This window comes from Euprymna scolopes, chromosome 6, assembly GCF_053919585.1.
Source record: "Euprymna scolopes isolate OS-2025 chromosome 6, ASM5391958v1, whole genome shotgun sequence".
NCBI lineage: Eukaryota > Metazoa > Mollusca > Cephalopoda > Sepiida > Sepiolidae > Euprymna > Euprymna scolopes.
Window position 1 is genome coordinate 124,148,561 of NC_136487.1, and position 15,787 is coordinate 124,164,347.

The 15,787-nt window shown below is 33.8% G+C and overlaps 1 protein-coding gene across 4 annotated transcripts in view; it reads right to left on the reverse strand.

Annotated features, from left to right (window-relative positions):
• Nucleotides 1–15,787, reverse strand: part of LOC145277924 (piezo-type mechanosensitive ion channel component 1-like) — a 562,742-nt gene that overhangs the window by 288,972 nt on the left and 257,983 nt on the right. Inside the window, exon 1 of one of the 4 annotated variants that reach the window (XM_080129999.1) lies at nt 2,280–2,296. The exons of the other annotated variants lie outside the window; for them this stretch is intronic. The gene's annotated coding sequence lies outside the window, so the exon portion shown is untranslated. Of the gene's footprint in view, nt 1–2,279; nt 2,297–15,787 lie in introns of those variants that run through there. 4 annotated transcript variants of the gene reach the window in all.

Consider the following 15,787-nt stretch of genomic DNA (forward strand, 5'->3'; position numbering starts at 1 on the left):
TTCAAGTATTTTGACGTTATTTGAAGAAAACTAATTTTTATTAAGTGTTTTTGTTTTTATTTTAGATTTTATTATATTTTTCTGATTTTTCAATGCTTATTTTCATTATGGTTTTAAATATTTAGCTTCACAGGCGTCTGCATATGTAATTTTCCTCAATTTTTCATTAATCGCCTTTGTCCGACCCATGGGGTTGAATAAGTTGCCGAGGCCTGGTTTAAACAAATGAAAATTTATATAAATGACAGATAAGACATTCCATTTTATGAGATCTTTATCGGAAAATGAAATTTTTCATATTAAGAAAGAGAAATTTTAGAATTTATATAAAAAAAAGTAAATAGGTTATTGGGTTCTAAGAAGATGCTGACTACACTTGTGAAATATGTATATATCAAAGTATATATCGGGTGGGAGAAGATATAGGTTGAGAGAGAAATATCAGGAAGTGAAACCAAAAAAAAAGTTGAAGTGTTATGTCACTCAAAACAATTTGAGCGAATGAAGTCTGATTCAGACGAGGAAAACAAAACAAAAAATCTTGTAAAAGAGAAGTTATTATGAGAGATAAGGAGAAAAAGAGACATAAAACACCAAAACATGCCAAGAGATGAACAAATAAAATCAGATTTTATTCACCACCAAAGTCAGACGAACTGTGATCAGAACAAAATGCCGAAACGAATGACTGGCATTTGAGAATGAAATACTCATGTAGACAAAATAGAGTCAACTATAAAAGCCAGGAGTAGTTACCTCTTTGCCAAGATAAGTATATTGAAATATTCCATTCCTTCTAACTGTGAATAGACTTTTATCCAATGAAATAATTTTTAACTCAATGAAATTACGGCATGTTTTTTGTGGGAATAAATGTATTCTTTTTTTTGAAATTTTATCTCTCAACAACAAGTCAATCATTTAGATCATCCCCAATCCTTCTGTAAACGTATGATTCCATTGCATGTTTATCTTTTTCTTTTAAATTTTAAAACTTATTGCTTAGTTCCATAGTTGATTAAAGTTCCTATCTACTTGCTTCCTCATAAGGGCAAAGTTTGATACAAGGTCAGTTTTTAATGTGACGAAAATCCAATTCTTCTAAAAGGGACACCATGGATCGGAACAAAAATAAAAACTGGCTGAGTCGAGAAGCTTTTCTTTCACCAAGTGAGGACAGTGCAGCACCAGAACAGATACATTTTATTCCTAACCAAAATATGAGATCGGACTAGTTTGAAAAGGAGTTTGACTAAATGTTTTTCATTTTTGTTTTCTTTACTGTCTCACATTATGAGCTGTGAGAATTTTCATCAAATTTTCCAGCAACAAGACGATACATGTCAATATGTGATAATGCATGAGTCCCCAAAGGAACATGCAATTTTACTTCATTTTATTTTATTCATTTTTTTTTAATGTAAAAATCCACACAGAACAAAACCTGTAAAATAATATCTGTCATTTTTATTAATGTTCATCTTTGAATATACTTTTATGCAACTTTTCATTTTATGTTCAAACAACCATGACATGAAAACTGGAAATCAGGAAAAGACAACTAGGTGAAATAACAATAATTTGCTAAAAAATCTCCTGCAATCAAATATGCTAGCTAAGCCAATGTTATGTTTATGCAAGGTGCTATACAACAATGAAAGCTATCTTGATATTTCTCATCATGATTGTGGTTTCAAATATAAATTAGGATTAATGTTAATTTCTGTAACAATGGAGGAAAAAAAAAAGAAAAAAAGAGAGGTTACCAGTTTTGAAGCATCGGGACAGTTTCGCACATTAGGCACTTAATTTTTAATGAAAAATTTAAAAAAAAAAAAGACCTTGTATTTGCAGTTAGATTTTTTTTTTTTTTGTTCATTTGCATATGAGTAGAACAACTATTTTAAGACAAATTTAGAAAGACAGGCAGTTACGTTTTTGACAGCTGAGAGAAAATGTTGGAGCTGAGATTTGTTTGTGTTAATTGCTGTGCTGTTGAAGAGGAATTTTGTTAATTTCCTTACAGGATAACAAGTTGTCTAACGGTTTTGTGGCTGAAAACTGCTAAACAGCATGAAATAAGCTTTCTGCTTGAGTATGTGCTTTTAATTTTTAATGAAGACCAAAGTGTGTGTTTGTATGTGTGCAATTAGCAAATGTGTGGTCAGTTGGCAAGTTGTTAGTAATAGGTTAGAGAAGTGAACAGAGAAAATAGTGTCCCCTAGAGGGGGCATCGGGAGGATAGAAGATGGAGCTACTTTGTTGCTGTTCCTACTTACAACTTGTATGTTCAGCAATGCTTTTGATTCTATGATCTGAAATGGTAAAATGTGAGCAGACATGCAAGAAAATTGTAAACAAAAAAATGTTTTTTTTTAATTTTTGATATTTACATTCTAAAATGACATACTAAATTTATGATGGTATCAACATTTGAAGAGGATTTGAAACTAGTATCATGACAATAAAGTCAAGATTAAATAAAATATTAGTTAACTCAAATCAAACCTACTAGTATATAAAACAAGTGAGAAAAAATATTAAATGAAAGTTTAGCCAACAAGTTGACCTTGACTAAATTTCCATTCTCAACTTTAGCGCCATCATTGATCCCCTCCACTTTATATATTTCTCCATTTACCCTCTACTCCCATACAAAAAATTCATAGACATCATAAAGTGACAAAAAAACAAAAAGGTAAAAAAAAAATAAATAAAAATAACCTTTTTATTGTTTAGGACTTTTGATTTTATCTAAAAACTAGCGGAGGTACCCAGCATTGCCCGGATGTTTGAAGTTGTAAAAGAAAGAAAAAAAAGTGTTAGTGAGGAAGGAGGTTCGAACCCGTGACAAACCCAAAGGTGGAAAAGAAAGTGTAAGAAAACGTGAACTTTAATCGCTACGCTACAAACCACAGGAAGTGAAAAGTGTTGAAATTTAGCGATGTCAATCAAAAAGTTGACTTGCTAAGTGAATGCAGAAATGAACGTTGGCTGAAGGCCAGTTAAGCTTTCCGCTGTTTCATTTATTTGTTTCCCCATAATGTTGGGGAAAACTAGCTCCCCACAAAAAGGGAATGCCCAAATGAATAGGAATTGTCTGATATGAGGGGGTTTCCCCACATTGATCAAAGCTAATTGCTTTTTCGACGTCCCGGCATAAAAGGCCGGGAAGCTGCCTTCACTTTCAATTCAGTTTTGATTTTATATGAAAAACATGAACAAACATGCGAACAGATGGAATAGCGTGAATTTTATAAAAGTTGCTCAAATAAAAGATAGAGACGACCTCCAGTCGCAAATCCTAGATATTATAATGTAGGGAGTATATAAGAAGTTCAAAAGAATAGTAACCTCCTCCCACCCACCGAGAACCTCTGCAACAAAAGCCTTTGCTGGGCATACAAAAACGCGTGCAGCCATTTTGTCTTATTTATATATATATATATATATTCTAAATAGAAAATTATAAAGTTAATTTTTATTACATTTCTTAGGCGCGGCCACCCAATCTGAAAATAAATTATTTTTAAATTGTTAGGTACTTATTTACCCCCAACTATATACTTTTTTACTCCCTATGAGTAAATTTACTCCTGGTTGAGAACATACTAATCTAGAGGCTAAGATTACTAGATTGTGGGAATTAATAGAAACGCATATGATGTCACATGGCTTAGAGAGAAAGAGAGAGTGGAAAGAAACCCTGAACATAAATGTAATGAGCTGACAAAATATGTCGATCTGCCCCCCTCCTCATCTCCATCCCACCTATAAGTGACTTTGGATGAAGATAAAGGCGAATAAACTTTCTCTATCAACCTGTGCAGGTTGAATGCATCCATTATTTTAAAACTATACTTGAATAGTTTGTAAAAAAAAAAAAAAAAAAAGTAGGAGGGTGGGGGGGATAAGGTCAAGTTGTTTAGTATAAAATTTTAAATATTGAGTGGATAGACCAACTAGTATATAAATTGATTAGTTAAAAATAACAAAATGAAAGCGCAGCTGGGGTAAACTGGGGTCAACTTTCTGAATTTGAGGTTGGATATGACTACTCTGTAGGAATTGATAGAAACGTATATCACCTCATATGGCTGAGAGTGGGTGAGTGAGAGGAATCATCAGTGCTTTTGAAGCACTTAAAGTGTGAACATGTCTCGTTTGAAAAATGTCCTGATAAGATATGATTAAACAGTGATTATCAATCTCTTTCTATCTGCACCACCACCCCACTTATTAGTGACTTAGAATGAAGATCCAGTTAAATATACCTTCTCTGTCTTCCAATACAGACTTAATCCTTTTGAGAATATAAAGGTATGAATAATAATTGTTCACTTTGACTTGGTTTTCTGTATTTATGGCAAGGTTGAAATGCAACATTTTTATGGAACATTGTATTTCATATCTAAGATCTAAGATCCAGTTAAATAAACCTTCTGTCTTCCAATAGTTTTGTCTTGGCTTAATCCTTTTAAGGAGTCTTGATTTCAGGATAACAAGCACTCAGTCTGGAAGTATGACAGAAGAGGTGCATACAAGAACTAACAGCTACTAAGATGGCAACTTGGTTTTCTATATATATGACATTTGTATGGAATATTGTATTTCATATCTAAGATCAAGGTTTCTATGTTATGCTCTTTGCATAGATTTCAATCTATGTTCAAATCGATTCTGTAGCATAGCATTAATAATATAACACCCGCAAACTGTAAATAAACGCAAATAATATTGTTAACCAACAAGTTCTTTAACTTCCTTTCTGGCAAGGTGTTGTATGATCACATTTGAAATTAGGTCCTCCAGTATCAATAGTGATCAGCTTTTATTTGTTTAAAAACCTTTCAGTGATGATTAAAAATATTTGCAAGTACTCTGTACTATGCATCTCATCAAACAAGTAAAAAACCTATAGTATTGGGTTCTTTGAAATTTCTTAAATCATTGCAAAGAGAATTCAAACAATGGTTTTCATAAATGAAAACAAAATATTCCTAACACACGTTCAGCTTTTTACAAAATTGAATTTCATATATTCCTTCTTTAACATGATCGAGAAAATGTCACTGATTCCGTAGAGAGTAAAACTGAAATATTTGAATTTCTCTGTTAAATATAACAATTTATCATATTGTAATTTTTTTCCTTAAAAATAAAAGAAATAAACAGCAAAATATTTAAAACAATTTAAATAAAATTAAATTTAAAAGGTACTTATGCAGTATAAGGTCAATGTTATCATTGGAATTGTCCAAATGGTTTAAAGAAAACACCGGAAGGTTCAAAATGTGATCCCCCCACACACACACACACACACAAATGCTTGTCAATTTTTTTCAATAAAAAATATAATTTCTATCAGTACAAAGCTAACTCAGTGAAAAATTGAAAAACGAAAACAATATTCTTGAATAAGTCTTGGAAAATTTTTACAAAACTTAAGAAAATTAAGATTCAAATCAAGAAAAAAAAATTTGTAAGTTTCATGATTAAATTTTTGAATAAACAATTTTTTGGATTTTTATGAATTTTTAGTGATTTTTTTTTTTTTTTTTTAATTTTTTGTCGTTTAAATCAAGATAAATATTAAGATTTTTTTATATATAAATCAAACAATGATAAATGTTTTCTTTATGATTATTTTTGTATTAGGGTTCAGATGCTCAACGTTTCAGTACCTTCCAGCATTTTCCATAAACCGCCTGAACGATTCCAACAATAATATGGTTCTTATATTGAATAAGAAAGAAAAAAAAAGTTTAGAAATGCAGGTTAGGTGGAATTTGTGAAGTTACAAAAAGAAAAAAAAATTCTTTTCTTTTTCTACTCTAATCTTTTCGCCCTGATATTTAATGATAGATGTCAGAAAATTTAAAAAAAAAAAAAAAAAAAAAATGGGGTGGAGTATAGAATTTAACTCATCCAGCAGCTACAGACTGATCAAAAAGAAAAGAAAAAAAAAAGAATCATGCTGTTAGAACACATAACAAAAAGGGTAACAACAGAGCATGCAGTATAATAGAATACACATAAGGAAGCAATCGCCACAGTAAGGATCTTCTGCAGAGGAAAGGAAGCAGATATCAAGTTCACATGCAAATAATATCTAAGTCACCTCATTCTTTTATTATCAACTAATGATATTAGGTTGAATTCATGATGGAAGTTTTTTTTCGTGTTTCTTACTGACCCTTAATACGTTTTATGACAAATGTTTTTTTTATATATTTATATATAATTTTTATATACTTTTTTGTAACTCGGATATAAGAGACTTCTTATCCGGTCTCTACGGCTCTCTTATATCCGGGGTTTCCTATATCCGGGTTACACTGTACATCAACATAGGCTCTAATTTGGGACCAGAGAAAATCTCTGGTATATCCGTTTTTATTATATCCTGGTCTCTTATATCCGGGTTACACTGTGTATATAATTTTAAAACTCTGGACCTTGATCTCCTTCCATGATCGGGTGACTCCATCTTTTTAAAAATGGGACGATAGGTGAAATATACACATTTTCACCTCTCCCTCTCTTCCTTTCCTTACAAGCCCCCCTCCTTCTATATGTATCTTTTCCTTTCTTATAACTCCCTCTAATCTTTGCTACATCCTCCCCCCCAAAAAAAACTATCTTTTTAACCCACCCTCCCTCCCTCTTTAACAGCAGTTAGGTTTTTGCACTCAGATTTTAAATTTAAATACATTAGAACATTAACCATGCCTCAGGTCAGACATGGCAAAATATTTTTCTCCTCTAAAATTAAAAATACTCTTAAACCTTTTTAATTTTGTTGCCTGACGAGATCAATAATGATCGAAATGGTGTACACATTGTAGCAAAATATTATTATATTTACATAAAGAAAATAATAAATATCAATATATATATCTTTACTGGTGTTGAAGATTCCAGAAAGGATGAAACACTAGTGTCTGTAGGTATTTAATTATTATAGTAAATAATTATGTGTGTGTGTGTGTGTGTGTGTGTGCATACAGGCATGGCTCAGCGGCTAAGGAATGAAGGTGGAGAGGTGTATATTTCAGTTTCGATTCTAGCTGATGGCACCAAAGTCACATTTTTAGTTTTGATCTCACTACTATATGTTAGGTTCAATATCATAATCAATAGAATTAATTCTGCATGAATTAAAATATCATATTTAAGCGTATCTTATGATCGAGCAACACCAGTCGGTCTGCTAGTATATATATATATAATATTTAAATTGAACTTAAGTGCAAATAATACAAAATTTCTCCTGTTTAAGTCTTTCATATTTCGTTTCTTTTAGGGGATAGGAAAGGGGGCATTTTATTTTTTATCCTTCTTCATGATGTATCGGCAATATGTTTGGAATTGGATCATTCCACATTAATAGTGATTAGTTTTTGTTCATTTAACAGTCTTTCAAATTAATTTTTATTTTACTCCAATTTTCAGAAATAGACGAGTGGAAAACAGATTTTACAAAATTCATTTTGTTTGTCTTTTATATTTAAAGCTTTTATTTCTGTAGGTGAGGTTCTACTTTTTTTTTTTTTTTTTTCAGACATACAAGGTACCTTCAGACATTTTCCGTATGCGCACTTTCATTGATAGTACACATATGGAACTCTAGTCCCCTTTGAAGTAATCTCCTCTGGCTGCAATGCACTTGTTATACCATTCTGACAACTTCTGGAAGGCCTCATGTGTGAGCATGTCAATGAACCTCGTCACAGCCTCTCATCTCCTTAATTGTCGACAACCTCTAAGATTTTCCTTGAGCTTAGGAAATAACCAAAAGTCACATAGAACAAGGTCTGGACAATAGAGAGGGTGAGGAAGTGTCTTGATGCCCATGACAAAGTCTTTTTTTATGATCTTCTGAGCACTCTTCGGATAAAGTTTGTGCAAATCTTCTGCATCTTCAGTTCCTCACATAATTGTGTGTACAGTTCCAACACTGACATCAAACTGTGCACTTGTTGTCTCTATAGACACACAATGGTCCTGATCCATGAAATTCTTTATTTGGCCAATCAACTCTGGTGTTCTGACTTCCTCACTTCTCCAACACCTTTTATCCCTTACAGACTCCCTGCCATCCTGGAATATCTTATACCACTCAAAAAATAGTGCCTTATGTAAGATGGTCCAAAAGCAGTCTCAAGTATTCCATACGTTTCTGTTGCATTTTTCCAAGTTAAAACAATTTTATTGCATATCGTTCTTATAAAGTGTCCTCACATCTAGATTGCATTTTTGAAATTCACCAACTGTGACAATCAGGCTTTAGTGGGGTGTATTCCAATTCCTGCTTTAGCTGTTCATTTGGACCCGAGATCATAAACATTAATCAGTCATCTCATAAGATGGATGGCAATAACATACTGAATTTTCAAGTGTCTACGACAATTTTAAATGCCTGTACAAAATAAAGTCAGGAAACTTGTTGAAAGCATCTTGTATGTCCACAAATTCTTCTGTTTTAAGATGTTATTTTAAGGAATAATGAAAACAAACTGCAAATAGGAAGGTTGGCTCCCTCTACCGTGCTAGAAAACTACTTACGCCTGACAGTATCCTATACCTCTATAAGGCAACCATTCGCCCATGTATGGAGTACTGTTGTCACATCTGGGCTGGTGCATCTGCTGCTTGTCTCTCGCTCCTGGACAGGGTTCAAAAGAGTCGCCAACCTGATAGGTCCTGAACTGTCAGCTAGGCTTCAGCCTCTGTCCCATCGACGAGATGTTGCATCCCTCTGCCTGTTCTACAAATACTTTAATGGTGAATGCTCTGACGAACTGCAAACACTTGTACCTCCCCGACGTAACTACCCCCGACAAGCTACTAAGTCTCATCCCTTTACAGTAGAGATCCCTAGATGCAAGAAAGCCTTTTAATCCAATAGTTTCTTCCCCAGAACTGCGGGTCTTTGGAACTCCCTTCCGGGATTCTGCTTTCCCAACTGCAATGATATGCAGAAGTTCAAGTGTAATGTTAACAAACATCTTTCTACTCATCTCCCTTCATAATGACCCCGCTAATTAAGTCCCTGATAGTAGCCCCCTGCTTCAAAGTGGCACTGTGCCTTGTTTGGGGTGAAAATTGAATTTAAAAAAAAAAAAAAAAAAAAAAAAAAAAATCACTGTAACTCACTTGTGTATTAAATCTGTCCAGTATTTCTTTTTTACTATTTCTAATGTACGATTATTATATTGTAAAAAAAGTCCCAAAATTACAGAAATTTAATAAAGAAAATGGTGAACTACAGTGGTTTGTAATAAATTATTTGGTCAACTTAGCACAAATGCAACATTCCAAACTCCCAGTCGTTGAATACTCTGACTGTTAATTATATATGCCTGCTGTGCTTAATTTCCTCCAATTCTTGTGTTAATTACCAGTGGCCCTGAGGTAGAATGCTATTCTACGAAATCAAGGGTGACTTTGTAACTAGGTTTGAATCTCCCAATCAGCAGGAATTATCACTTCCTACACTGATGATTGCGTAAGCATGAACTACTAACATTTGTGAGTATAAAAATAATTAATATTTATTTAAAAATATTATAGTTATATTTCATGATTTTTTTTTTTTTTTTTGAGAATAAAATTTAATTACCGCACTTATGAAGGGAAGAATTCATTATTTATTATTCATAATTAAAAGTGAAAAAATAAAGTTTTCGCCCTTCTGCAAGAACTGTATTAAGTTATATTTTTTTAAGAGGGGAAAAAAATTATGTTTATTAAAATAAAGATAATGTTATGGCACATACACAATGGAGGGATGTATGTTAGAGGCTAATCACATCTAAACCCAGTAGACACTCCTGTTTACAAAGAGAGGGTCGTTTTAAACTAACAGAGATAGTCTCTAAGATCCTTAGATGATATTGTGAGTGAGCATGACTCAGGATGGAAAGTGAATCCATACTAAAATTCGTTGTTATATATATAATTATTTACTATAATAATTATTTAATATCTATAGACACTAGTATTTCATCCTTTTGGGAATCATCAGTACAGGATGTCATGATTACTGCCAGTCGGGAGATTCAAACCCAGCAACGAAGCCATCTCCGACTCCATTAGCAAAGAACAAATCCACACAGCCACCAATAAACATGAGAAATATTGTTGAGATTTAAACATTTATTTTTATATGTCTTAACGTCTGTCAGTGATTTAATCATTATAATATGATGATCTGCGCATATGAGTTAAAGTGACCGACTTTATTTCAACTGTAAAATCTAAACGATAAGAAATGAGTTTCTTAAAGGGTTTGACATAATTATTTACTATAATGATTATTAAATACCTACAAACATTAGTGTTTCATCCTTTTGGGAATCATCAGTGCAGGGTGTCACGATTACCACCAGTCGGGAAATTCAAACCCAACAACGAAGCCATCTCTGATCCAATTAGCAAGGATATGTTTGTAGATATTTAATAATTATTATAGTAAATAATTATGTCAGCCCCTTCAATAAACTTTTTTCTTATCGTTGAACATTTTCAGTTGAAATAAAGTCGGTCAATTTAGATCATCATACAATGATTAGATCACTGACAGACATTTAAAAATAAATGTTTAAATCACAACAGTATTTCTTGCAGTTAATGATGGCTGAATGGATTAAGTCCTTGCTAATGGAGTCAGAGATGCTTCTGTTGCCAGGTTCGAATCTATCGACTGGTGTTAATCGTGACACCCTGCACTGATGATTCCCAAAAGGATGAAACATTACTGTCTGTAGGTATTTAATAATTATTATAGGTCTATAAAACTAAACGTGTGTGTGTGTGTGTGTGTGTGTGTGTGTGTGTACATTTCTCTATGCAATAACAGTAAATTTGAAGTCTACAGACTCGAAATTTGATATACGACATACTGAGATTTGGAAAAATCTTTGATCGATTTTCAGCCAGAAATTTGGCTGTTAAGGGGTCAGAGTTCAACAATTTGACCTTTGAGAACTCTACCAAACTCCAACAATTTTGGGTCTAACCACTTGAAATTTTAGATATAGGTTCCTGGGACATGGATCTAAATAACTTGATTCGAGCCCAAAACAATAAATGTTAAGGGGTCATAATAGGGGCCAAATTTTAAAAAAATTGACTGTTTTTTTTTTTTTTTTTTTTTTTTTGCTCAACATACATCTCCGAACACCCGGGCAACGCCGGGCTGAAATGTTAGTATATATAAATATATATATATATATATATATATATATATATATATATATATATATATATATACATACACACACACACACATATTATTATTGACAGGAGACTTTATAGTAAATGGAAAGCAAAATAGGTATAAATAAGGAGATACAGAAAAACAAAAGTACATTAGAGATGTTTAATAGGTAAGATTAAAGAAAGTCTAATCAACCGGTGTTTAAGTAATCAAACATTGATTATTAGAGGAGTGGTAAAAAATTTCAAGGTTTATTCAGTACATAATGAGTGCAACAACAAAAAAAAAAAAAGCTAACAAAAAAATACAATCAAATATGTATTAATGTCAAAAAAATGGGGGACGGTTACGCTTCGCCAGGATTTGTGCTAATATTCATATAAAATAACATCTAATGTTAAAAAAAAAAAAGAGGGGGAAAAAAAAGGAAAAAAAATGTCTCAAACTGGAAAGTTTAAAAAAAATAGAAAAACTATGCATCAATTGGTTTAGAAAGAAGGAAAACATCTCATTATGGAAATAGAGCAAAGGATTCCCTTCCTTAGAGTATGGTGGGGGGGGATCTTTCTCCAAGATAATAAAGTTAAATAAACGCATGCATTTATAAAACAAATCTAACTTTTCTACATAACAAGTCTACAGAAGATAATAAAATCATATTTACTGAATTAACTTCTATAATTTTACATCAAGATGATAAAGTTAAATATGAGGGGCGTGCAATAAGTAATGCCCCTGACCCACTTCCCATAGCAGTAAAGCAACGAAACTTGGCACAGTTATTAGTCTTTCTCTACATAGGAACAACTCAGAGTTACGCATTTCTCCCATCGTTTGATGCAGCTCTGGAGACCGTTTTTGTAAAACACCCCAGGTTGGTCCTCCAACCACGACGTGACTTCAGAAATCAAGGTTGCATAATCTGGGAAACACTTTCCTTTCAAAAACAACTTCATGGCTGGGAAGAGGTGAAAGTCAGAGGGTGCAAAGTCAGGAGAGTAAGGAGGATGAGGAAGGATTTAATAACCACACACTCGTGCTTCTGATCTGGTGACATGCGAGTTGTAAACCGGAGCGTTGTCCTGCAGGAGGAGAGTTCCTTTGCTGATCTTGCCCCGCCTCTTGATTTTGATAGCTTCCCTTAATTTCCTCAAAAGTGAAGCATAATAGGCTCCTATAATTGTGGTACCCTTTGCCAGGAAATCTGTCATCACTACTCCATCCTGGTCCCAGAAGACTGTGAGCATGACCTTGCCAGCAGAGGGCTGCACCCTTGCCTTCTTTGGAGGTGGTCCAAGTGCTTCCACTGCATTGACTTGGCTTTGATCTCTGGATCGTAGTGATGGACCCAGGTTTCATCCTGTGTAATCAGTCTTTTGAAAAACTTTGACTCATCTTCTTGGCACATCTCCAAATTCATCCTCGAGCACTCAAAGTGTTCTCGCTTCTGGAATGGTGTGAGCAACCTGGGAATCCATCTGGCAGACACCTTATGCATATGCAAATGGTCATGAATGATAGTTTCCACAGACCCTGTACTAATCTTGACATCTTGGGCTATTTGACGAATAGTAATGCGCCGATCTTCCAAAATGGTAGCCTCAACTTGACGGACAGATGCCTCATCAATGGCAGAAGGGGGCCGACCAGGTCTGGGAGCTGTTTCCACTGACTTCCGGCCATGTTTGAATTCACGATGCCAGCGTTTTACAAGGACATATGATGGGGCATTATCACCATAAGTTTCTTTCATTTCATCAAACTCTCCTGTGGTGTGTGTCCTTTCAAATACAAAAACCGGATCACTGCTCAACATTCAACAGGCTCCATTTCACACCTGACTCAGTTCAAACACCTGTAAAACAGAAACCACAATTAGTTCAGAGCTGTAATTTGCCACATAACCCATAGAGATAAAAATCATTTCACATGCAAAATTTCAGCTAGATCAGACAACTGGAAGTGGGTCAGGGGCATTACTTATTGCACGCCCCTTGTAAATGCATGCATATCGTAAATCGTTTATGAATATTTACTGACCACGACCCATTATGAAAATGGGGTGAAGGATTTCTTTCCTAAAGGGATGATGAGGGTATAAAAGGGTAATCTTACATGAAGACAATAAAGTCAAATAAATGCATATCATAAATCGTCTTTTGATTATTAACCATGAACCATAATTTTATATTTGTTTTGGATCAGTCCGTGCGATTATAAAACTAGATACAGACGAGTTGAACTCTGACATGTGTATTTGTTTATTTGGTAAAGCGTGTGCAACTACCATGCTTACGTTCTTTGACCTTTCTTGCTTTTTGGAGCAGGGTTATTGCACATGAAATACACGTGAGATTATGGATAGCAGATTTGCTACTATATATTTTGGTATAGGTGAATGAGCATAATCACAGTGATCTTTCTTGCACATAAAGTTCTCAGAATGTATGTATCTTTTTTTTATGTTGTTTTTTTGTTGTTTTTTTTTTTTTAGAACAATACAAAACTTCTGTATTCGTGTTATAAGGAGGAATCAAAGTTCCACTAAATTAAACTGTTTGAAAATATTACTCACTGGGAGTTTTCACACAGACCATCATCTCAGAATTCTCTTTGAAAAAAGCCTGTGACATTCCCGAAGTCTGAGTGACAGCAAGTCTCCCTAGATTTCTAGTAGTTTTCATCTCTTTTGACAACCTCTGCAAATTTGTGTTGAGCTATCTACCATTGATTTCTCATTGGAAGCGATCATTGGTCTTCACTGGAACTTTAGTGGCAATAAGTCTCCCTAAGATCCCAGCCCTTCTCGCACTCTTTCAGTGGCGGTCTGGGTAGTGCTTTCTCTCCTTGGTCTTTCCATCCTGCTTGACCCTCCTTATTTGGTATGGTACCGGTTGATGGTGAAGCAAAAACATTATTATTAATAACACATGTTGCAAGTAAAAAGACTTACGCTCTGTATGTATTTGATTTTTTTTTTTTTTTTTAGAACAATATGAAATTAAATACAGATTATTTGAACTTTGACACGTGGCTATTTGTTTATTTGTTAAAGCCTGCACGACTACCATGCATGTGTTCCTTGATCTTTCTTGCTTATGGAACAATAAAGGTCATTTCAAATGAAATTTAAATCTAATATAAAAACGGCTATATGTCTGTCGGTCTGTCTCCATATTTTCAAACTATCTCCTCCGAAACTAAAAGTCGCAAAGCAGTGCTAGGGGCCTCAAATGATTGGATTTTTTTAACAGGCCGTTCTTTTATGGGTCTTAACTGTCAATAGAAAAGATAAAATTTTCAGATCATGAATGCATATGTTCAGGCATCATAACAATGCAATTTGCAATTCCTTTTGATCCATTCTGGCAGAATAAAAAAAAAAATAGGAAGCATTACTTTTGGAATGCTCCCTCATATTAGGCACTAATTCAGAGAGACGTTCTATATTTCAACTTCTTCTGGCTATATTAGGATCCAAAACAAGAGAAGGAGGTGGGAGCAATAATATGGTGTTGTGAAAAAGTACATAGTGATCTTCCTTCAATCCCAAGCAATGGCGAATCTTCCTGCATGTTATCACGGGACTGCTTCCCTGAAGATTACCACATGGCCATCTTAAAGTTAAGTCTCAAATACTTGTCATAAACCGCCACCCACCCCCCATGAGTAAATCAAACTTTGCTCATTGCATCAGTAATTTTTAATCCTCTCATATTCTTCATTATTAAACTGGCAATGTATACATATGCAGGCAGACACGGTGATCATTACGATATTTGTGGAAAACATGATTTTAAATTTCAAGAAATAGGATTTTATAGTACTACATTTTAAATCATTGAAACGTCCGAAAAAAAATCATTTAACTGAGTGCAGACACTTGGTAAACACCAAACAAAAACCTAGAAAAAAATGAACAGTAATGTGTTAGTGCAAAGAATGAACATACAAAAAAAACAAAAAAACACACACAAAATCTTATAACTGGGTGTGAACACTACGTGAACAGATTTTCTAATTCTTTCAATAGAAAATTCGATTAGTTAATGAATAAACTAACAAACTCTCATCAATCTAGTTCTTTCTACCACACATGCATACACTCTTCTGGAGAGAGCTATGGCAATTCGGTTGCTGTGCTTCTCCAAGCCTGGATCTCTTTGAGACTCTCTGCCATGAGAATGGGAATTGTGTCTCGATCAGTTCAAGCAAATATTCGGTGCTGCAAGTCTGTTATTCGTCTAAGTAAAAAGGTACTATCTGTCATGTTTCAATCTCAAATGCTTGTCATAAACTAATCCTTCATAAGTAAATCAAACTTTGCTTATTGCAGTCATTTTTAATCCTCTCATAGTTGCACCAAAAGTTTCTATTCTTTAAGTGCTTTATATCTTCAAAACTTTGTAGTATTTAGTTTGATTGTTTTACAGAAAAAAAATTGTTTTTGACTTTGCAGAACATGATTAAGTTTTGAAAAGGGTAGAAAGAAAGAAAAAGTAACATCAATGTTTGGTTATTTTTGGTCATGAACCCAGTATCTTCAGACAGTTTGTATTGGTA